Below are 23434 nucleotides of genomic sequence, written 5' to 3'. Positions count from 1 at the left end.
GGCCTGTTTCACACTTCCGTTTTTGTGTCCGCCAAACGGATCCGTTTCCGTTTTTTTGACGGAAACTGATGCAAACGGATCCGTTTTTTAAAAACGGATCCGTTTTTTTGACGGATCCGCGGTAACCGTAATGGAAGTCTATGGGACAAAAAAAACGGATCCTGCAAAAAATGGCGGATCCGTTTTTTTACGGAAAACAACGGATTTTGACGGATTTGAAAAAACGGAAGTGTGAAACAGGCCTTAGAGGAAGGAGGAGGAGAGAGAGGGAGGGAGGAAAAGAGGGTGAAGGAAGAGAGGGAGCGAGGAAGAGTATGGCATAATTATTAGGGGAGAATTTGAGCGTGTCTACTCATTATTTCATAGTACCTAGAAATGGGAGAGAAACCTGTATATTTTTTACTAGGAACTATCTCCAGTTATGATCGGGCGGTCTAGACAACCAAGTGATCCTGAGTCTGCCATTGTGAATCAGCTGATACAGCGGTGGTAATCGGAAGGCGGCCATACATTCCTGCCATGATATAAACAAGATAATCAATTTAAGTTTACATCAGAAGTTCCAGAGATGATAGCCATGTATCAGACCCAACACCGTGAGGTTATATCTCTTGTGATAGGAATTATGTTGGGTGGTTTCATTCTTAGATCAAAGGTCTGCCGCAGCGATGTCTTAATCATCGCATTTTCTGCTTATGCCTTCAGTCTGTTTCTCTTTTAAAGAATTAAGTAAGAAATAATTTTCTGTAAAGACAGGTTTATCAGATAGGAGAAATGAAGTGTAGCACTAAACACTACAGCGGTCAACTGCATGTTAATACATGTATTTTCACGGTACTGCTTTTGGGTGCAACCATCAGCTGAATTTTTGAAGGAAGTTCTCTTCGGAATCTGTGTAAAACTGCACTATTTCCACATGGTTTATTACTTCTTCATTTTTGTCCTGTTGCAGCCAATGCAGAAAACCTACAACAACCCACAGGGACATGACACAATGCAGTTCTGTAATATGGTACCATAAAAAGGTTATAAGGGTTTACTATTGGCTTAATGGTGGTAAAAAATGGCATATAAGGGGGTTCATATTTCAGATCAGTGTTACTCACCTATCTTATATACAGAGCCAGGTTTTGCTACCTTCTCCTAACGGGTTCCCTCTGTGCTAGTCTGCCCTGTGAAACTGTATTAGGCTGATAAGCATCAATAATGTTAGCCTTTATTGGCAAGCTAAGGTGGCTGTCCACTGCCTGAGTATGCAGGATGTTAAGCACCTTGCAATTACATGATTTTTCTGTAGTTTGTCTCAACTTACCTTTGATTCTGCTCTAGTCAAGTGTCTAAATTTCTTAACAGCTATTCCTGTCTGCAATCTAGCAACTAGCTCATTCTAGCAATCTCTCCTCTGCTGTGTCAAGATATGTTAACAATCTTGTTAATCCATATTTGCTACTCTGCTATTCTGGTGAGTAACAACATCTCTGCAAGCAAGTTACTAATTTGCTTATATATTTCTGCTATTGCTGTGTCTAACCGCACTCCGGCAGCAAGATAACAGTTGCTTACAATTCTCTGCCGTTCCTGTACTGTTTGCACATCTGGCTCAGCTGCATCAAGTGCTTCAAGCATGTCCTTCTGCCATACTGCATACCCTGCTGCACTGGTCCTTGCTCATCCATGTGCTGTCTTGCAACTGCATTATTTCCTCCGGTCTATGCTGCTCACCTTGACTTACAGCTTAGAGATTCCAACTCACCTGGTGGGCCCATAGCAGAAGTGTTGCAAGTAGAAGTGGATTGGGGGCTTTCTCCACCATAACGATCCTAATGCATCAAGAGTAGTGATGAGCGAGTATACTCGTTGCTCAGGTTTCCCAGAGTATACTCGCTCATCACTAATCCAGAGCTCTCTGATGTTACATATCTGCTTTATGGACCCTGTCTGCTGGCATCATTATCCAGGTGTCAAACAAAGCCACATGTATCAGAGACCCCTGATGAAAGTGAATGTTTTTTTGGGAATAATGTGGGACTGGCAAAAAGGTCAAATGTTGAATAAATCTCACTTTACTCAGATATGCATATTTTTTTTTTTTTTTTCCCCGCAGGGCTATTGAAAACCTGTTACTACTCTTTACTCACTTCAGTGGTGGCAACTGCTTCCTCTTTCTGCTAGCATTCTCTGATCATCGGCACAACTGGTTGTTGCAGCAATTAGACGTGCTGCTGTGAGGTCAGTCTTGGGCCATATAGGCCAACTCAGATGTAGGGGTATTACCATTATACAACTTTGCTATTCAATGTTTCCAGTACTGCTACATCATGCTCCTCTGCCCAATTCTTTTATTCTGTGGTTCTATCGCTTCTACATCAATTCTTGCTATGCAAAAAGTCTCTGAGTCCATCAGCTCAAAATGACTACCTTCACGACCCTGGCCTTAACCCGCAAACCCTATACAGAAATGTAGACTTACAGTGAGTCCCCTGGGTTCTGTCCTCAGAGTAGAATGCAGTAATGTAGTAAGTGGATCGCCAAGGTCAGATATCAGGAGGTAAAGCAAGCTCAGAGAAACTAAGGTCAGATCAGGGAGGATCACAGAGATGGATGTAGTTAGGGTTACAAACCAGGTCAAGAACAGGAAAGCACAACTGCATAATAGAACCAGAGTCCATGGAAGAAAACTGGCACAATAACTGGCAAGTCACAGCAGTATACAGGGAGTTTAAGTAAGGTGTGGCATTGTCCCATTGATCACACCAGGGAGTTGATTACATCTGCTCAGCTGCTGGACAGCACACTTACCCTACCACAACTCTGTTGTCGGGTGTCCAGGGACCAGGAGGCTCCTTCCCTGTCCCTATCGCTAGGGGCGCCCTAGCTTCCCCTGCTTCCCGGATTACTTCTGATGGTGAAGACGTTGGGGCCATGTACCTTGTCTTCGCTCCTGAATCTGTCCTCAATCTGTACCCTTCACCCAGGAAAAAGGGTAGTAGTGTACCATAATACACCAACCAGGCTTAACAAGGTAATACGCACAGGGATAAAGGAAAATACCAAACATGCAAATATACACACACATATAACAGAGGTATGCATCGGGGAGTGGAAGATGGGGTAAAACCAAAGTAGGAGAAGAAGGGTACTTATCACACACCCAAAACCTAGCAACAGTCTCAGATAGATCCACCAAATGCCTTCTCAAAGAGCAACCACAAACCACCATCTCCTAACCATGCAGCAGAATCTTGCTCTGACAATGAGTGCTATCCAGGACCCAGTTCATATAGGAGAGTGGGTGGCTAACAGTAGACAGTTGAGCCGTAATGCATGAACGATTCCAGGAGCTCTCAACTGAGCAGATTAACCACTGCAATTCTAAAAGAAACCTGCACCATTTATTATGAAGTTGAAGCGCTAATCAGTGGAGGAGTAGGCTTGTGCAGTTGGGAGACAGCTTGTGGAGAAGCTCCGCATTTTTCTTTGTGAGTTCTCGTCCCTCTCCTTTTCTTTTTCAGTATATATACATTTTTTCCATGTCTGTATTTTCTTTATTTCTGAAAAGGAATGCAACACATAATGAGTAGAATTATTATGCAAACAATGCTTTTATGTTTCAAGTCTCGTATATTTGTCATGTTTAACACGTCAGCACCTGTGAACTAATATGCCAGGTGGCTCCTTGGCGCATTTATTTTAATTTTGAACCTGTCTAAAGAATATAACAGTACTGTCTATACTTGTTCTATTGTGGGTCTCCTGAAGAAGGAGTCAGATAGACTTTGAAATGCATTGTATAAACCACAATTTCATTTCTTCAACACGTCTCGTTTTGAATTAGCTAGCAGCGCGGATTACAATCCACAAATCTTCCCATATAACAGTTCTGTTAAGGTCGCATGTCCGACCCTTGGATCTGCGGCAGCTGGCATTACACGCTTGTGAATACACTATCAGGTGGGCAGCTCTTTTTTACACTTCCTTTCCAATTAGTGAGATAAGACACTATCTGCCCTTTTTTCCTATAAATTATATTACTGTTGTCTTTTTTATATCTAGAATATCACACAATTTATGGTCACTTGTGTAATAAAAATGATAAAAAATAGAACTCTATGTTGTCCCAATGCTATGGCCCATTTCTCCTTGTGGGGACTTCTACCTCGTGAAAGGAGTGTTACAAAGTTATATAGGTTGAAAAAAGACATATGTCCATCAAGTTCGACCTTTCTCCACCAACTGTACATTTGTCACTAATTTAACTATAACCCGCAATGTTACATGTACTGAGGAAATCGTCCAGCCCTTGTATAAAAGCTATTATAGTGTATGCCATTTCTACCTCTTGTGGTCGGGCATTCCACAGTATAACTGCTTTAACTGTAAAGAACTCTTTCCTATTTAGCTGTCGGAATTACCTTTCTTCCAACCGTAATGATTGCCCCCTGGTCCTCAGTATGGTCTTTGGAAGGATTAAGTCATGTACAGTCCTGTGTACTGTCCACAAATATATTTATATATGTAATTGAGATCTCCTCTGAGGCTTCTTAAGCTAAACAAGCCCAACTTTTCCAACCTCTTCTCATATGAGAGGCCTTCCATCCCTTGTAATAATCTAGCTGCCGCCTTTGAACTGACTCTAATTTCTGAATATCCATTTTTAAATGTGGAGTCCAAAACTGGATCCCATATTCTATATGTGGCCTCACCAGTGATTTATAAAGAGGTAATAATAAGTTGGGACTGCAGGATTTTATCTGTCTTTTCAAACATTCTAAAATCTTGTTTGCTTTTGTGACTGCTGCTTGACATTGAGTACTACTGCTCAGCTTACTTGTAACCAGAATGCCCAAGTCCTTCTCCTCTTCTGTAGTCCTGAGCATATTCCCATTTATTGTATATGCAGCAAAAGAATTGCTCTGTCCTAGGTGCATTACTTTACATTTATCTACATTAAATCTCATTTGCCAAGTGTTTGCCCATTCAGACATCTTATTCATACCGTTTTGCAATATTGTAATGTCAAGGTCAGATTTTACAATCTTGCATAGTTTGGTGTCATCAGCAAAGACTGACACTTTATTCTCAATCCCATCTACAAGGTCATTAATAAAGAGGTTAAAAAGAATCAGCCCTAGAACAGATCCCTGTGGTCCACACTGCTGACTGTATTCCATTTATAGCAGCTGGAAAAAAGGCAAACACAGTTCTAGGATGTATTAAAAGAAGCATAGGGTCTAGATCTCGTGATGTAATTATCCAACTCTACTCCTCCCTCGGTCAGGCTTCATCTGGAATACTATGTCCAGTTCTGGGCACCACATTTTAAAAAAGACATTGAAAAACTGTAGCAAGTTCAGAGAAGAGCTACCAGGATGGTGAGCGGACTGCAAAGTATATCCTATGAGGAATGATTAAAAGATCTGGGAATGTTTAGCTTGTAAAAAAGAAGGCTAAGAGGAGGGATGTCTGAAGGGATGTCACAGTGTAGAGGGATCATCCTTATTCTCATTTGCACATGGAAACACGTGAAGCAATGGAATAAAGCTAAAAGGGAGAAAATACAAATTAGAAAAAACTTTTTGGCAGTGAGGGTGATCAATGAGTGGAACAGGCTGCCATGAGGGGTGATGAGTTCTCCATCAATGGAAGTCTTGAAACAGAGGCTGGACAGACATCTGTCTGAGATAGATTAGTGAATCCTGCATTGAGCAGGGGGTTGGACACGATGACCCTGGAGGTTCCTTCCAACTCTAACATTCTATGGTTCTATGTTTCTATGATTTAGATAATGTACCATTTAAGATGACTCTTTGTTTCCTGTCATTTAGCCAATTCCTTACCAATCTTCATATAGTTTCCCACAGTCCTTGCTTGCTTCAGTATAAGGTGGTTATGTGATACAGCATGAAATGCCTTTGCAGAGTCCAGATAAATCAAATCAGCTGCGTTACCAACATCCAGATTTGCACTTACCTCTTCATTGAAACCCAACATGTTAGGTAGACACGACTTATCTTCCATGAATCCGTGTTGGTTGTCATGTATTGGTCATGTATTATATTATTCTCTGCAATATATCTCTGCAGATCATCTCTTGTGATGCCTTCAAAAACTTTGCACACTACTGATGTCAGGCTTACCAGATGGTAGCTACCTGGATTCACCTTCTTACTTTTCTTAAATATTGGTACCACATCAGTCATCCTCCAATCCTGTGCCACCGACACTGTTATAATAATAATAATAAATTTTATTTTTATAGCGCCGACATATTCCGCAGCACTTTACATTTCAGAGGGGATTTGTACAGACAATAGACATTACAGCATAACAATAATCACATACAGTAGATTATAACAAATACCATGAGGAAAGAGGGCCCTGCTCGCAAGCTTACAGTCTATGAGGAAAGTGTTATAAGAGAGTGTAAGAATATGAAATACAGCGGTCTGTTTATTACTGAGCTCTATTCCCTCAGTATCCGTGGATGAATGCTATCTGGGCTAGGGGATTTGTCAATGTTTAATTTGCTCAGACGCAGGCGTACTTCTTTTTCTGTTAAACTATTTATATCAGGTGGTGAACTTTGATTTTAGCCTTGTTGATAGATCACTGGCACAGACAGGTAATTGGTGAACATGGATGAAAAGTGCCTGTTTAATATATCAGCCTTTTCTTTGTCCTCTATAATTATCTTGCTATTATCATCTTTTAAGTGGCAGATACCATCTGTTATTTTCTTTTTGGCATTGATATATTTATAAATTTTTTGGGGATTCATTTTAATATCGTGGGTGATTTGTTTCTCTGTAGATAACTTTGTCAGCTAGATTTATTTTTTACATTTCTTATTTAGATCTTTATACTCCTGAAATACTATTTCTGTTTTCTCAGCCTTCAGGATTTTGAATTCCCTTTGTTTTTGTCTAATTAAAATTTGTACTGTCTTATATATCCATAATCGTTTCTTTTTGTTCCTTGACATTTTGTTACCAGAGGATATACGTTTTCTACAGGATTTTAGTAGTATTTCTTTAAACATGCCCCATTTAAGTTCAGTATCCCCAGTTAGTGTTATAGGTGGTCAGGCAAAGCTTCCTGCAAAAAAGGAATTATGCAAATCCTTCAAGATATAGAAATGTGTTATTAATTAGGAACTACATTTTCTAAGGTTATAATGGGTCATAATATGTAGGTGTGAAATCTAAAGAGAGTGTCAAAATCACTTGGAAACTATATAAAAAGCAATTCCTATTAGGGAAATATATACAGATTTCAAGTCTCAACAGTAGAACCCATGTTTTTATTTTCACAAATAAATACCTGTTCAGGAAATGTCATGCATGTCAAGGCGACTTAGCCTGGAAAGCGTGCAATTTTACCCAAATCACTGAGCCTGCATAGGTAACCATTATAAGCAATTTCCCCCTAAGACAGTTATCAGCATTGGCATTTTACTGGAGTGAAAGATCCCGTTGGGCAATGCAGTGTAGAATTGTGAGAGTATTTACTTTATATTACTCAGTTGATAGGTTTATTGTTGGCCAAGGTCTACATAACAGACTCTCAAACGAGATCAGGCTGGGTTTCCTCGAGATATCCAAAATAAGTTTTTCTGAGGGTCCAAACTCCATGTATATTGACCATAGTCACACTCTATAATGTTAAATAGATTATACTTGTCAATGAACTAAAACAAGATAGACCATAGATGCAAAGAATTAGCTCCAAAAGTTACCTCCAAATGGGATTGTCATCTAAAAGACCATCAAAAGATCTTCTTGTTTTCTGGTGAGCCAGTCTAACCTCAAGGACACTGAATCGTAAAGGGCCTGTCACACTAAGCGATATCTCTAGCAATATCGCTATAACTTGTGACGTTATAGCGATATTTCTAACGATATCGCTGTGTCTGATATTTACCTCCGACTGCTCCCCTGCTGGTTATCGCTGATCGCGTGAGAACGTCCAGGACTGTTTCTCGTCGTCAGCTTCCTGCGGCGCTTCCTGTGGAGAGACGAGCGTGGAGCCGGGCGGGTGGACGTCAGGATCGCCTAGTGTGACAGGTAAGTAGCGACCCCCGTCCCCAGCGATGTCGCTGGTGAGATCTGCCTGTGTGGAAGCTCACTAGCGACCACTTAGCGATGCACCAGCGATCCTGACCGTGTCATGAGATAGGAAGCAAGGCACGCAGACGTGAGCAAGAGCAGGGGGTGACAGTCCCGGTAGAGAAGGTCCAGAGCGGAGAAGTATCTGTGAACATGGTTACCGAACCACGATGGTTGGAAGAATTGAGGAAGTAAAACCAGGATATACGAGAAGAGTTGGCTGAGACAAAAAATAAGTCAGTATGGACCTCGAATTCGTCAGTGGGCAGAGATGGCTCTGAACCTCGCTGCAAAACAAGGATGTTACGTCGAGAGAGGCCCCTCACCTGCTTAAATTGTGGAAAAACTGAACATATGGCTTGGGAGTGCACACGACGGAGTAGACCCCTTTCACGACGTCCATTAAACTAGAGGGCTCCAAGCCTGAAGGACACCGCCTGGAGCCTGAACAGTCATGAAGGAGTATCAAAAGTCCCACAAATTTAGTCTCTACGTGAACTCTCGTCTGGGCTGAAATGGATGGTCACGCAGTACGCTGTCTGGTGGTCACGGGTTCACAAGTGACTATGACGGCTGAAACCTATTTCCGGTGACACTTTCCTGAGGCAATATGGCCTGAGTGGGGCCCAGAGATAAAATTGATAGCTGCCAATCACTTACCCATCCCGGTCGCAGGGGTGGTCTGGATGCAAATTGCCATCTGCGGCAAAGACCTGGGTCGAAAGTGAGTAGTATTTACCAATGGGTAAGCAGGTAACTGTCATGCCATCACTCTAGGGATGTATGTGCTGGAGGAGTTCGGGAGTCTCCTAATCCATGAGCCCTCAGGTGATGCCTTGAAGCAGTGGAGACCGCACACTCCCCAAAGGAGAGTATTTCAAGAGTCCTTCAGTGATGGAGGGACACTGGGAAAGGTGATTGTACCAGCCTCTGCTAAACTCGTTTTGCCACCGGGAGAGACCATGCTTACCCAGCCCGTATGGGCTTGTACCCCTCTGGAAGGAGTTGAGATACAGATCGAGCCAGCTACTGTGGAACACTTACCTCCAGGGCTCCTTGTGGAGCGAACGTTAGCCGTTGTACACAACGGGACGGTCCCGGTACGCTTTGTCAATTTGGGAGAAGATAACATCATGCTATCTCCTAGAAGTGAAGTGGCACAGATTCTGGACATGCCGGAAGAATTGACAACACCTCAGGCCGTACAATTGATGGTGAAACAGACCCTTGGACCGTGACTGTAGATACAACTCCGACACCAGAACCCTAACATATACAAGAGGGACATCGTATATTAGAGCAGATGCATGCCGAGCTGGCAGACCTTACTCAGTTACAGATCCAGCAGGTGGAAACTTTACTGGGGCGATATCAGGATGTGTTTGCATGTCATAAGGATGACTTCGGCTGCATTGACATTGAGACATATATATATATATTTATAGTTCAGAGAGTTCTACATAGGATAATAGCCCCTAAATCAATTGCCGGCTTCTGTAAAATCAATACAAAACCCAACATGAAATGACACATGGTTTACATACCGTAAACCATTTAATTTCATTTAGATTTGTAAATGTCTTTGATTAATAATCAGATTAGGGTACAGTTAGGTCCATATATATTTGGACAGAGACAACATTTTTCTAATTTTGATTCTAGACATTACCACAATGAATTTTAAACAAAACAATTCAGATGCAGTTGAAGTTCATACTTTCAGCTTTCATTTGAGGGTATCCACATTAAAATTGGATGAAGGGTTTTAGGAGTTTCAGCTCCTTAACATGTGCCACCCTGTTTTCAAAGGGACCAAAAGTAATTGGACAGATTAAATAATTGTAAATAAAATGTTCATTTCTAGTACTTTGTTGGCAATGACTGCCTGAAGTCTTGAACTCATGGACATCACCAGACGCTGTGTTTCCTCCTTTTTGATGCTTTGCCAGGCCTTTACTGCTGTGGTTTTCAGTTGCTGTTTGTTTGTGGGCTTTTCTGTCTGAAGTTTAGTCCTTAACAAGTGAAATGCATGCAGTCTTCTCTTTATTGTAGATTTGGATATTGATACGCCTACCTCCTGGAGAGTGTTGTTCACTTGGTTGGCTGTTGTGAAGGGGTTTCTCTTCACCATGGAGATTATTCTGCGATCATCCACCACTGTTGTCTTCCGTGGGCGGCCAGGTCTTTTATAGATGCGCCTTTTCTGGGGTGGCTGGGGGCAGATTTTATTAGCCAGGGGGGCAAAAACAATGGTCCCTCTCTAGGCTATTAATATCTGCCCTCACTCACTGGCTTTCCCTCTCTGGTGGAGAAATTACCGCGGGAGCCCACGCTATTTTTTTCCACAAATTTGCCCATTAATTTATCACCTACATGTCCAAAATTTTACATACATACCCTAATCTAATTACTAGTCAAAGACTGTTGTGTCCCACGAATGGGAACAACCTGTAATGTATATTTCTCTGTTTAGTTCTTCCTCCAATCAGCAAAATTCCCTGTTGTTGCTAGGTAGAATTAAACTGTGTGAAAATTGTCCCTATGTCCCTCCTGTAGTTGAGCTCTGTATTAAGTTGCTCCTCCCTTCTTCTTCAGTTTAGCCTACAGCAGCCATTACTCAAGATGCATGTGTACTCCCCTGTACAAATTACCCCTTTTTACCTACTGTTCATTGTAAACTAATACAGGATTTTGGAAGAAAACGGCATCGTTTGTCCTGGTCTTTCTAAAGTTGCATTGCCAGTGGAGTTAAAACTACTGAGGACGCCAGGTGATGTGAGTACAAGTTATACAATTATCTAAGAAGCGGCTAGAACGCATGGGATTTACAGTCATCAGGAAGAGTCAGAATAGTAAAAAGGGGTAGCTGTTACCAGGAACAGTATACAGCTGTAATCCAAGAAGCTGATTGATTAACATAAGGCTAATGAAAAGCCAAAACAACAGCAGCTTACATGGACTGCAGACATTCTGTGCCCTTCACTTCAGAAAATTGCACAGTGAAAGATTTAACCTGTAAGGCCTCTTTCACACATCAGGTTTTCGCCGTCAGGTGCGATCCGGCGCTTTTGACAGAAACCGGATCCGGCGAAATGCAATGCCGGATCCGGTTTCCCCCCCATTGACTTGCATTTGCGCCGGATCGCGCCGTATGGCCATGCGTTTCATCCGGTTTTCGCCGGATCCGGCAATGTGTCGCGATCCGGCGTCTGGAAAAAACGGCTACTGTAACGTTTTTTGTCTCCGGCGAAAAAGCCGGACACGCCGGATCCGGCACGTCCGGCTTTTTCACACAATGAAAGCCTATGAGCGCCGCAATGCGCCTGATCCGGCGAAAGCCGGATCCGGTGGCCGGATCCGTTTTTTTTGGTCTGAGCATGCTCAGTAGCTCTGCCCACAAGACATATATAAAAGCAAGACAGTGGGACCCACAGCCACACCCAACATGCCACCCAAGAAAGCAACCAAGCGAAGCAGGAGAAGGCAGGAGACCACTGCAGCACCATCAGCACCACCACCACCCCAAATGGAGCAGCAAATGGAACATGCTGAGGAGGGGAGGCCAGCAGCAGATGAGAGACGGTAATTATCAAATCCCCCATTCCTCCAAACTAGGGCTATTGAATATCAAGATATTCATTGGCCCTTTGTTTCTCTTTATTCAACAGCCGCCCAATAGATGCAGCAGTAGCAGCAGCAGCAATGGCAGCAGCTGGAACACCACCCACAGGCATGGAGTGTGGCCACCAGGAAGACAGCACATCATCTTCTGGGAGCCCTCCCTCGCATCGTCAGCGTTTGACGGTAAGTTTTTATTTCCAAAATCCATCATCTCTGTAATATATGTCTATTCATTGCCTTTTATTTCAAAACAGGATTCACAAGATGAAGAGGAGCTCCCAGAAGAAGAAGGAAGGGGTGGACAGACACCTGGAGTGGGCTCACAATTGGTAAGTTTTTTGCATCAAACGCAGAAACACAACATCACACTACACACAACACATAGAAAACAATGTTCTGCAGACCACACACAGCAAACAAATGCCTACATCCAAAGACATAACATTTTTTGTTTTCTTCTCTAGTCTTCCCAATCTGGTGCTCAGCCAAGAGGTCCTCGCAGTGCCTCCCAGGGTCGTCGGCGACAGCAACGCGGCGGTCACCAGCGTGTAAGTATAAATATTTTTGCTTTGTTTTTTTGCACTTTTTATTTCATTTCTTTTGTGGAGGCTAATTATGTTATTTTTGTCTTTTTCTTTAACAGCCTTCACAGCGTGCTCCCGACTCTGACGGTGAGGATGGAGGACTCGATGTGGACCACCTCATCGATCTCGTCAGAGAAAGGGAGCCGCTCTGGAATATGGCTGACCGCCGCCACGCTGACCTTATCGTTACCCGACGACTCTGGGAGGAAATCTGTTCGCTCCTTGTGGGCCGCTGGGAGGACCTCGATGTTCGGGCCCAGATTAAAGAGCGTAAGTATATACAGTACCGGTTGCTTGATGTAAACCAGTGTTTCCCGAACTCCAGTCCTCGTGGTCCCCACGGATCATGTGTTCAGGATTTCTATTTACTATGGAAATCCTGAAAACATGACCCCTGGGGACCATGAGGACTGGAGTTTGGGAAACACTGATGTTGTATACTAACCACTTTGTCCTTTCTCGTTTCAGGGAACAGAATTGTGAATCGGTGGCGGTCTGTGAGGGATCGTTTCAAGAAGGAGTTCAATAAAGAGATGCGGGCCCCGAGTGGATCTGGAGGACGCAGGAGCAAGTACAAGTACGCAGAAGCCCTGTCGTTCCTCCGGGAAACAATGGTCACTAGAAGGTAAATATTACACACCACATGTGAAAAAAAATGTTAGATGTAAATTTTTTTTTTCAGCCAGGGCCATACCATGTCAGTATTTTAATTGTTTTTTTTTTTCTCTTTATTCCACAGCACGGTGAGCAGCACTCGGGAGCCTGCACGATTGGACCCTTCTGAGGCGATCCCTGAGGAGACCGGCACCGAGGGACACTTCGACCGCCCCGGTACATCTGCACCTTCCCAGCCTTCCCACACATTCGACCCATCTGTCCCATCCACCAGCACAGGAGCATCGTGGCCGCCTACATTACATGAAGCTGCTGGTGAGGAGATCGCTTTCCCTTTACCCCACCCTTCTGCCCCTGCCACCTCTAGTACACCTGCGGGTACTGGGCGGCAGCGGCAGAGGGGTCAGGAAAAGACTTATGCGCCAGAGTTCTTGCATCTGAATGCATCTTTCCAGAACTGTCTAAAAGTCTTGTCAGAGCAAATCTCCGCAGGCTATCAGCAGATCAACTCCAGCATTCTGGAGGTGAAAACACTTCTGCAAACCATGCATTCAGAAGCAAGATCTTCGCCAAACCACACCTTTTTCAGGTCTGTTGTGGAGCGCATGGAAACGCTCTCTCCTGCCCAGCAGATGCTTGTAATGCATTCATGCCACGCTGCTCTCCAGCAAGTTACCTCCCAACCTCCTCCTCCCACCACAGTAGTTCCTCCACCTGCACCCCCTCCAGCCACTTTCCATCCTCCCCCTCCTATTACATCTACACCCCCTCCAGCCACTTTCCATCCTCCCCCTCCTATTACATCTACACCCCCTCCAGCCACTTTCCATCCTCCCCCTCCTATTACATACCATCCACCTCCCCAGCACCATCCACCTCCCCAGCACCAGCAACCTCCCCAGCACCAGCAACCTCCCCAGCACCAGCAACCTCCCCAGCACCAGCAACCTCCCCAGTACCAGCAACCTCCCCAGTACCAGCAACCTCCCCAGTACCAGCAACCTCCCCAGTACCAGCAAACTCCCCAGTACCTGCAAACTCCCAGTACCAGCAACCTCCCCAGTACCAGACATCTCCCCACTTCCAGCAACCTGCCCCGTACCAGACATCTCCCCACTTCCAGCAACCTGCCCCGTACCAGACATCTACCCACTTCCAGCAACCTGCCCCGTACCAAACTCCTTCCCCATACAACTTGCCATCAACATCATCTGCTCCTACAGTCCCTGCCCAACCCTCCACTCCACCACCCACCACCTCTTCTGCTTCCCACATGTCCACCCATTCTGTAGTTTTTTCCACACCTTCACCTCTAACTGTTCCTTCCCCACCACGATCCCAGTCCTCTCTCCACACTCCCAGTGTCGAAGTGTCCCGCAGCCCCTACAGCAGTATTTCCACCACACACTACACAGATTTATAATGTGTGTATTTAAATAAAAATGACCAGTTTTATGGTTTCAGTTTTATAGTTTCAAAGCTTTATTAAACAAGTTTATTAAAATTTTAAAAAAGTTTACTAAAAAAAACATTTTTCAATAAAAGTTAAATTATTTTACACTGGTTGTCTGTCATTTCCTTCTGCGGTGAAAAAGGTTAAATACAGGGTATTTAAAAGGTGAAATGGTATTCAAAACTAGGTATATAACTGTGGGTAAATTTTATCTTTTTGCCACAGTTGTGTTCCTGGTTGTGTTTGAAGCAAAGTATTTCACCAACTTTGGTTGGCAAAGGTATATACTGTTGGTACGGAAGGTATACAAGTTTGGTTGGGCACAAATCTTTCACACTCTGTCATCCTGCCAGTGTACTCTGCCTTGAGGTGACATAAAGTATAGTGCAAAATTGTCCCTCATTACTGAAACCGTCACAGAACTTCTAGTGGTAATGTCATGGTAATCTTGCAAGGTGGTTTCTTCAGAGGTGTCCTCAATGGAAATGGGTTCCTTGCAGATAACAAAATTGTGGAGTACCACGCACGCTTTGATCACCTCGTCCACAGTTTCTGTCTTGAGGTTGATCGCAGTCAATAGGACCCGCCATTTGGCTGTCAGAATACCAAAGGTACATTCAACCATTCTTCTTGCTCTTGTGAGGCGGTAATTAAAAATGCGTTTTGGTCTTGTCAATCCTCTGCTAGAGTACGGTTTCAAAAGGTGTTCTGACAGCTGGAAGGCTTCATCCCCTACACAGACAAATGGCATAGGTGGACCAGATGTTTGCGGCAGCGGTCTAGGTGGTGGGAACTGGAAGGTGTTTCCATACAGTTTACGCCCCATGGCAGACAGTTTGAAAACTTGAGAGTCATTGGAGCGGCCATAGGCCTCAATATCAACCGCAATAAATTTGTATTCCGCGTCAGCGATGGCCATGAGGACAATTGAAAAATATTTCTTGTAATTGAAATATTCCGATCCCGATCCAGCTGGCTTTACAATGCGGATATGTTTCCCGTCCACAGCGCCCAAGCAGTTTGGAAACTGACATATCTGTTGAAACTTGTCAGCAATTTCAATCCACCTCTCTGTTGTGGGCTCTGGTAAAAACTCCAGCTAAGGAGTCCCACAGTGCACGGCATGTGTACTTCACAATTCCAGATATGGTGGAAATCCCGAGTCTGTACTGGAAATGCAGTGACGAAAGGGATTCTCCAGTTGCAAGAAATCTGTGGGGAATTAAAAAACAATAAATTAGTTTTAAATCACAGCATTACATACTAAAACTGACCTATAACACTTGGAGATACAAATTACCACCAACAAGATTGCAGTGAAAGTGTGCTCTGATGCGATCATATCCAATAAATGTGGCTTACCTTAAAGTCACCATCAGACGCTCTGCGGGTGAAACAGAGAAGCGGCAATAGGTGTCCGCTTTTCTTATGAGGTGTGCAATGCGCTCTACCAAGTAATCAAAATTCTCCATTTTCATCCTAACATATCCAAAAAATTTATCCGGGTTTCGTCGAAGGTCCATGCAGAGTGTAGAATAGACCCCACGCATCATTCTCTTGGCTGTGATGGGGTGGATCCACAAACGTCGTCTACGATGCCTGATGCGCTGCTGTCTCGCTCTCTCCTTCTCCAGAACAATCACCCTCAAACGATTCGCCTCCGCTATAAAATCCACCAAATTCTTCAAAATATTTCCAATGACAACATCCATCTTCGCCAGTAACTTGCTCTTCTCTCCAACCTGCACTTTCTCCTCTACAACCTGTCAAAGAAGGGCTGTAGGAACATGCTATATATAGTTTTCCAGTAGCCAATCCCGTTCGGAAGGCCACAAGGGTCAATTTTAAAAACCGGATCCGGCGTAATCCGTCGAAAAACGGATAGAAAAACGGATGAACTGGATGAGACAGATCCGGTTTTGTCTGTCAAGAAAAAGACGGATCCGAAAACCGGATCCGTCACATCCGGTTTTACGAAACATTTGCCGGATCCGGCGTTCCGGCACGACGCCGGATCGCGCCTGACGCCGAAAACCTGATGTGTGAAAGTAGCCTTACTATGAACAGTTTACAGCCTGTAATCAAAAGAAAGGATCATCTATAAACTGTTGAGAAGCTGCCGTTCACATAGACTTGTAACACTTCTGTGTTGTCCAGCTCAGCTTGTTGCAACTTTGTTTTGGTTTCCTTGACAACCAGGAGCAGTACAGCCCCAACCCTTGCACTTCTTCCACTATGTCCCAGACCAAAAGAACCCTTTCACTGCCAGTCCTGCAGCAGCACGAAATGGAAACAGGACTTCTCACAGTTTGCAGTGAAATATCCAAACAATCAACCTATCCTACAAGGAAAGCTATAGAGAACCTTGAAATCATTAAACATGAACTTTCTTGCAATATATCTGTCTTATGGCAAAGACTGCAGAGTAACATTAACAGCATCTCCCAGTATGCCTTTCACGAGTTACCACCAGAGGGAGCCCTTGAACAATTGTACTCTGCATACCAGTCTTACAAAGACTATTGCAAAAAATACATCTCCACGCTGCTGAAATTAAATACGCAAGAGTCAATAAAGGAATGTCAGGTCTTCCAACAGCTCAATGCCAAACGAGATAGCACCGTGCGTGACATCGTTAACAAAACAGAAGCAAAAATCCCACAAATGTCAGAAGGGACATCGCACAGATCCAGGTCTGCTAGGAGCTCAAAGCATTCAATCAAGTCAAGCTCATCAAGGTACTCAACCCTCAGTGAGCAGCTCATAAGAGTGCGTGCCGAAGCAGAATCTACAAAAGTGCAAGCCATTTTCGCCCGAAGGAAACGGTATCTGCACGCAAGAAAGCAGAGATGGAAGCTGAATCTGCATGCAAGAAAGCAGAGATGGAAAAGGAATCTGCACACAAGAAAGCAGAGATGGAAGCCAAATCTGCACGTGAGAAGGTGGAAATAGAAGTCCTGCAGAAGGAATACGAACATGCAGTAGCCATGGCAAAGCTAAAGGTCTTCCAGCAAGCCCTAGGTGGGAGCCAAGGAGACAGCCTCAATTTGTGTGAATTTGGCACAGAGGACTCACTTAAGCGCACAAGAGACTACGTGCTAAGCCAAGCCAGCGAACCTCTGACCACCATCAACATTCCCGTCAGTACCGATCCCTCTCCAAGGCATCAAGACGTCAATCCGCTTGCAACTCCCAGATTTCAAGGTAAGTCCAATGTACCACAAACATTCAAACCCGAACCTCCTTAATGCGTCAATACACGGCCTGACCCTACACCTCAGCAAACACCATTCGCCAGCGTCTACATGCAACCTAACATGCAGCTAAGGCACTACGCTCCTGACAACTGTGTGGTTCCAGCCCCACATACAACAGAGATCATATGCCACAAACCGGTTGCTGGTCTAAACGCCTACGCCACTCCGTATCTTCCCATGTTCTTGAACCAAGAAGCTATGACCCATGCTAACAGCATCACTCAGCCAGCAAATTCTTCTCCAAAGTCAGAAAGAACAGACATGGCCGATCTTGCGAGGTACATAATTTGCCGAGAACTCACCAACACCGGTCTCACAAGGTTTGACGACCAGCCTGAGAATTTCAGAGGTTGGAAATGTACCTTTAAAGCCGCAATTAGTGACCTTGGCATCACTGCTGCTGAAGAGCTGGATCTGCTAATCAGATGGCTTTGACCTCAATCCACGGAGCGGGCCAAGAGGCTCAGATCAGTCCACATCAGTAATCCAGCAGCTGGTCTCATGGCTGCATGGGAAAAAATAGAACGTAGCTTTGGCAGTCCTGAAGCCATAGAGAATGCACTGTTTAAGCATCTACAGGATTTCCCCAAAATATCTGGCAAGGACAGTTCAAAATTCCTAGAGCTCAGTGACCTGCTCTTAGAGCTCCAGTTACCCAAGGCAGACACGCACCTACCTGGTCTCAGCTACCTGGATACCGCTCGGGGCGTTAACTCAATAGTTTCTAAGCTGCCATACAATATACAAGAGAAGTGGGCCACTATTGGGTCAAAATACAAAAGAGCCAATCAAGTCTCCTTTCCTTCATTTTCATTCTGTGATTTTATCAAGGATATTGCAGACCGTAAGACCGACCCAAGCTTTTCCTATGTAGAAACCAGCGGACCCGGTCCAACCCCTCCTAAGTATGAGGGCCCACCTACTAACCTGAAAAGCCAAGGATGCCCAGTGACAGCGAAAAAGACCGACATCCTTTCCACACCTACATCAGCTCCAGACAATAGCAACACAGGAGACAAGGTCAAAGATCCTAATCGTATGTGTCCCATTAATAAGAAGCCACTTCCCCTGAAGAAGTGCATCAGCTTCAGGAAGAAACCCCTTCAAGAATGAAAGGAGCTCTTGAAGAAGTTTGGAGTATGCTTCAGGTGCTGCGCCTCTACCGAACATCCAGCGAAGGACTGTGTCATCGCCATCAAGTGTCTAGAGTTTGACAGCAAAGATCACGTTCAAGTGCTCCATCCATCACAGCCTGACTCTGAGTCTACACCTCCCACCACAAGTCATGGCGGGGAGAGTTCAAACCAAGCGACAAGCCAAGTTGCGGTATCTTCCTCATGCACCGAAGTCTGCGGAGAAGGTCTTCGAGACAAGTCCTGTACGAAGATTTGCCTGGCAAGGGTGTATCCAAAGGGTTATCCAGAGAAAGCAGTCAAGGTGTACGTTAGTCTTGACGACCAGAGCAACAAACCACTGGCCAGGTCAGAACTCTTCAACTTATTCGACTTAAAAGGAGACGTCCATCCTTACACTTTGGGCACCTGCAGCGGCGTTATAAAAACCTCTGGAAGAAGGGCCGGTGGCCTCATAATAACTTCTCTTGAGAAGGATGCCATGGAGATACCACTACCCACGCTTGTTGAGTGTAACCAAATTCCATTCAAACAGGGAAGAAATCCCAATTCAGTATCCTCATCTCAGAATGATAGCCAAAGAGATGCCACTCCTGGACGACAAGGCAAACATCCTAATTCTCCTCGGCAGAGACATTATACGACTGCACAAGATGCGTCAACAAATCCACAGACTACTCAATGAACCATATGCCCAGTGCCTTGAGCTATGCTGGGTTATCATCGGCAACATCTGTAGTGACCAGACAAAGGACCCAAGCAGCACCTCCTCTTACAAAACGCTTATCACGTCAGATCACCATGACCTTTCCCCCCCTGCCAGACCCACGTCATTACTGGACGAAGGAGAAATCAAATGACACTAAATGTCAGCAACAACCATCTGACAATTCAAGTCTGCGTTATCCTTGAGACTACAACCTTGAGAGAACAGCACTCTGTCCTACAACAAAGGACATCAACTCACCACCTACAGAGGAAGACAAGGTGATCATCAGGGTCACGAGCATCAAACCCACAAATGACAACTATAACAGCTGGGTAGCTCCCTCACCTTCCCTTCCTGCAAAGACTGAGTTGTCAAGGGATTCACAGCAAGTATCTGCTAAGTTCCCAACCTTTGACGCCTATCTCCATCACAAGCCTGGTCAAGCCGAAGCCATACTAGACTTCAGTACTCAGAGTGAGAGCCCCTCTCTCAACAGCCTACCTCTTACCGATGGTGCTAGCGTTTGCCCCATGCAACGCAGCCTCAGCATCACCCTGTGTTGAACTTCCTATCGAACGAGGAGCCTCGCCTGTTCAAAACAGCATCCACGGTCCTCTTGGGTTCAAAACACCCATTGCAGTTCAAGGCAGGGAATCACTGAGACAGCTCACTACTCAGGGCATCAACAGGAACACTATGTTACCATCTCAGAGACAGCAAAGGTGGGAGATGGGGAAGAAGTCCCTAAAGGCCTTACAGCAACTCCAAGTCCTGCAACGTAGTTCTTTAAAGATTCTTTCAACCGTCATCAAGAGACAAGTCTAAATTTCTTACAAAACATCTACGAAGACTACAGCTGCAGGAACCTCTCCAAGTGCTTCAGTTTGCTGGCTCCTTCGAACAGGAGTCACATGAATGTAACTTTGTCGCTGGACTCTGCCACTGTGGGGAGCATACCTTTGCATGCTACTGCTGTGCTAGGAAACAGGATTATCAGCATCCAACTGAACTTTAATGTCCCCTTATAGACTGGAACTTCTACTGTTGGGTTGGTGGAAGAGATGGCAAGTTGTAGCTTCCCCAATCCGACGATGGTTTTCTATTGGACTCATTTTTCATTTTTTATTCAAGCTCTATGCTTTGCTACAAGTATGGACTTGATTCTGCATTGTGTTGCATTGTTTTTCTTTTCTCCTCTCATTGCAGGTTTCACGATGTTGAGGGACAGAGTCGTCTCCTTATCTCGCACAAGGACTTTTGAAATCTGACGATTTCAGATGGGGAGTGTTGTGTCCCACGAATGGGAACAACCTGTAATGTATATTTCTCTGTGTTTAGTTCTTCCTCCAATCAGCAAAATTCCCTGTTGTTGCTAGGTAGAATTAGACTGTGTGAAAATTGTCCCTATGTCCCTCCTGTAGTTGAGCTCTGTATTAGGTTGCTCCTCCCTTCATCTTCAGTTTAGCCTACAGCAGCCTTTACTCAATACGCATGTGTACTCCCCTGTACAAATTACCCCTTTTTACCTACTGTCCATTGTAAACTAATATAAGATTTTGGAAGAAAACAGCATCGTTTCTCCTGGTCTTTCTACAGTTGCATTGTCAGTAGAGTTAAAACTACTGAGGACGCCTGGTGATGTGAGTACAATTTATACAATTATCTAAGAAGCTGATAGTTAGAACACTTGGGATTTACAGTCATCAGGAAGAGTCAGAATAAAGACATAAAAAAACTAAATGAAATGAAATGGTTTACTGTATGTAAACCATGTGTCATTTCATGTCTGGTTTTGTAATGATTTTACAGAATCCGGCAATTGATTTAGGAGCTATTATGCTACAGTATGTAGAACTCTATGAAATATATATATATATATGTGTGTGTGTGTGTCTCAATGACATGTATGTATGTATATATATATATATAGATACAGTTGTGGCCAAAAGTATTGACACCCCTGCAATTCTGTCAGATAATACTCAGTTTCTTCCTGAAAATGATTGCAAACACAAATTCTTTGGTATTATTATCTTCATTTAATTTGTCTTAAATGAAAAAACGCAAAAGAGAATGAAGCAAAAAGCAAAACATTGATCATTTCACACAAAAATGGACCAGACAAAAGTATTGGCACCCTCAGCCTAATACTTGGTTGCACAACGTTTAGCCAACATAACTGCGACCAGCCGCTTCCGGTAACCATCAATGAGCTTCTTACAATGCTCTGCTGGAATTTAAGACCATTCTTCTTTGGCAAACTGCTCCAGGTCCCTGATAATTGAAGGGTGCCTTCTCCAAACTGCCATTTTTAGATCTCTCCACAGGTGTTCTATGGGATTCAGGTCTGGACTCATTGCTGGCCACCATAGAAGTCTCCAGTGCTTTCTCTCAAACCATTTTCTAGTGCTTTTTGAAGTATGTTTTGGGTCATTGTCCTGCTGGAAGACCCATGACCTCTGAGGGAGACCCAGCTTTCTCACACTGGGCCCTATATTATGCTGCAAAATTTGTTGGTAGTCTTCAGACTTCATAATGCCATGCACACGGTCAAGCAGTCCAGATCTGCTCCAGGTGGACTCATTACGGACGCTGCCGAATTACTTTCATTTGTGTTGCTCCAGTTCACTGTTCCAATAAATCTTGTTGGATTGTGTATCAGCCTCGTGTCTCTTCCTGCTCTGTCACAACCCCGTCACACACTCTCCTTTCAGCGGCATGTTACCTCAGTTCCGCACTGTACTTCCCCAGCCTATGCGTGCACTGACTGTGAGCAGACAGTAGCTGTGAGTCCACTCACCCGTGACACCGAGAAGCCTCCTCTCACCGTCCCGCTGATTGCAGTGGGCTCGTGGCTTAAGACTGACCTGGTGCTTCACACAGGGCGGGGCAGTTTCACCCCCACTGCCACCGATAAATTGAACCACACTTCGGTGATTCCACAGAATGTGACACCGCATGTTCATCAACTCGGTAACACAGGACCACGATTAGGAGAGCCTGGATACGCTACCTTCATCGGGAGCCAGTTCCTCAACTATCTTCAGGATCACGCCAGAGACTTTACGTGTCACCTACATGGACGCCACTGTGGGATTGCAAGCCTTCACAGCCAGGACACCAGCAGACTGATAAGTTTACCTGTTTCATGAACCATGGTTCTTATGTAAGGAGATAGACCGGACCGCGGTTACCTGCATGCCAGATCCGGAACTAGGAAGGCTGCATCCTCTGTTCCCGGGGGAAGCCTGAGTGAGGAGGACCTTCCCCTATTGCCTGGGGGAAGCGAGAGTGAAGCGGACCTTCCTGCAGACCCAGGAGAGTGGGAAGAGAGAGAAAAGAGCGTGCAGCAGCAGGGGGATAAAAGGGAAAATCACGCGAAGGACTGGACTGGAGTTTGGCGCGAATGCAGAGCAGCGCACAGAGCGGTGAGCAGTACGCTCAGCTGCCCCTTCCCTCACCGACTACCAGCACTGGCAGGGGCCAACCGGCTACAGAGGGAACGCTGCCAGGAGAGGAGCCGGGTGCAGAACAGAGCAGAGCCGCTGCAGAACAGAGCAGAGCCGGTTGTGCCGCAGTCAGTGAGAGAGAAGTGCTTTGTCCGGGGAGTACCAGCGGCCTGCAGACCAGCGACCATCATTTCTCGCCGCTATCAGTCGGGAGCAGAGAGCGAGAGGGACGTGCAGCGTGTGCCGGTAACTACCAGTAAGCTAGACTCAGAGCGCTTCGTGTCCGTGAGTACTACACACGTGCCCCATAAGAGTGACCGGGGACAGAACAGACACTTGCACCCTGACTGGGCCATTAAACACCTGCTGAGCCACATTGGGCTCGTACAAGACCGTGACCCGTATTACCATCAGCCACTTTGGGCCCTCTTGACTGAGACTGTCAGGAGAGTTATGCAGGAGTCACGTCGGGCTTAGACGGTACCAGGGTCTATACCCTTGTAGGCAT

The 23434-nt window shown here is 44.9% G+C and overlaps 1 long non-coding RNA gene across 1 annotated transcript in view; it reads right to left on the bottom strand.

The window, feature by feature from the left end:
• Nucleotides 1-757: 757 nt before the first annotated feature.
• LOC141051910 (uncharacterized) overlaps nucleotides 758-23434 on the bottom strand; it is a 51864-nt gene continuing 29187 nt past the window's right edge. Inside the window, exons 2-3 of the long non-coding RNA XR_012220711.1 lie at nucleotides 5971-6223; nucleotides 758-3551 (exon numbers count right to left, since the gene is read on the bottom strand). This is a non-coding gene — a long non-coding RNA (uncharacterized lncRNA). The remainder of the gene's footprint in view (nucleotides 3552-5970; nucleotides 6224-23434) is intronic.

This window comes from Dendrobates tinctorius, unplaced genomic scaffold, assembly GCF_039654945.1.
Source record: "Dendrobates tinctorius isolate UK_male_01 unplaced genomic scaffold, ASM3965494v1 ptg000158l, whole genome shotgun sequence".
NCBI classification, from domain to species: Eukaryota; Metazoa; Chordata; class Amphibia; order Anura; family Dendrobatidae; genus Dendrobates; species Dendrobates tinctorius.
Note: the sequence above shows the minus strand (reverse complement) of the source record. Positions and strands in the feature narration are given on the sequence as shown.